A 1,775-nucleotide genomic window follows, 5' to 3' on the forward strand; every position below is an offset into this window, starting at 1 on the left:
TGAATTTTGCGTCCTAATGGGGTGAAGACAATTCAAGCCAGTTTCTTAAACATTACTACAGGAAGCATAAACTTTGGTGAGTGTGTTCTCATTTTGTTTCCCAACAGAGGTTATGCTAATTAGCTGAATTTCAAAAGTTAATTTCATCAATTCTATGGCAAAGAAAAAATCCTTGCAAGGCAATGTCAAGCATACAGAATTTGCGCAATAGGTTATGCTCTATATGCCAATGAGGGAACTACAGAGATAAAGTAAAACTTCATAATATGCCTAGTTAGCAACAGTCTGTTCCTCAAATGGTAAGAAACAAGAGAACTTTGGTGGGGTTGTGAGAATTTCCATCCTAATGATTGAGAAGTCAGACTCCTTAGCCAGATTTAAAGCTATGATTTTCAAGTGCCAAAAATGAGCAAAAGCTGGAGAGTGAGCCCAAAGAACCTTTTAACAGTGGTTTCTGTAGTGTAGTGGTCATCACATTTGCCTAACACGCGAAAGGTCCTCAGTTCGAAACTGGGCAGAAACATCCCTCTTGATAGCACACTAGTGGGGCAATTGTTGTGTGTATGAAGTGGTTCTCTTTTTGCAGTTTGCCCTTTAGGTCCTGAGACTGAGACGCCAAGCTCCTTGTCTAATCGCAGCATCATTTTGTCATAAATCCTGTTAACAACCAGACCTTTTGGGGGTATAATTATTGATTGATATAGATGTTGAACACTCTTGATTTTTCTAGAGTAGTGGTCAATGCATTTGCTTTCCAGGTAACAGGTCCCAGTTTATATACTGTGCAGAAGCATTTCTCATCCATTTTTGCTGTTTGAAATAGTTGGAACAAAGGGAAGCATGGGCAGGTGAGGCTAAAGAACTGCACAGGGAAATCAACTTAAACTCAGCATCATGGAACTGCAGCTGAGCTGCTTTTTAACTGTATTCAAAACGTTAAAAGAAGGCAATACTGTTCATGACTTCAAAGTACAATTGAGATGAGTGAGGTTCTGAGCACAACTATTGGGACTGCAAAGAAAAAGATCTTCGGGTTTTGTGGCCTTAAGCAGTGAAGATCTCACATGGCCCTGCTGCATAAGTTTAGAAAGCCAGAACAGAACCTACCATTTTCCAGGACCACCAGTTTGGACTGAAGTGTCGCTCGGACTAGAGGGTTTCCTGTCAGCTATCCAATATTTTTTCTGCAAGTTTGAATCAGATATTTCTGAAAAATTGGACTTGTGAACCATTTGAATTTTAGGTACATCTGCTCATTATTAGCATTTTAGGCCATCCAACATACCCACTAAATTTGCGTAAAATGGCAGCTATTTGTGAACTTGCAAATATGAAAGGTTTTGGCATAAATTATATTCATTCTTTTACTCAATAACTTGCACTCATTATCAGTTTTGGGTATGAGTTGGTGAAAAGATTGTTCTGAAAGTGCATTGATACCATACTGCATCAAGGAGTCTTTGCATGATTTCTGTAGTGAAGTGGTCATCACCTTTGCATTATACGTAAAAGGTCCTTGAATTGAAGCTGAGCAGAAACAGTAGTTGGTTCTTGGGTTTCTGACTCTTGTATTTGAAGTAGACATCAGGGAATCGAATGGCCTTCTTGCAGCAGAGTGAAAAGATTTTTTGAACTCCCTACTTACTCCGATTGAGTTCTCCAATTCCTGTACTCCAAAATCTGGCACTATAACTCATGTGAAATCCCCAACGTCTTCTTCTGCAACTTGGTTCCACATTGTGCAAAATTAAAATTTCAAGATCAGAAGATTACTA

The 1,775-nt window shown here is 39.0% G+C and overlaps 1 non-coding gene across 1 annotated transcript; it reads left to right on the plus strand.

Annotated features, from left to right (window-relative positions):
- Positions 1–450: 450 nt before the first annotated feature.
- trnav-aac (transfer RNA valine (anticodon AAC)) lies at positions 451–523 on the plus strand. The gene has a single exon. It is a non-coding gene; the product is annotated as a tRNA-Val (tRNA).
- The last annotated feature ends 1,252 nt before the right edge of the window (positions 524–1,775 follow it).

Source organism: Electrophorus electricus, chromosome 2, assembly GCF_041902795.1.
Source record: "Electrophorus electricus isolate QZ-2024a chromosome 2, ASM4190279v1, whole genome shotgun sequence".
In the NCBI taxonomy this organism is placed as follows: Eukaryota; Metazoa; Chordata; class Actinopteri; order Gymnotiformes; family Gymnotidae; genus Electrophorus; species Electrophorus electricus.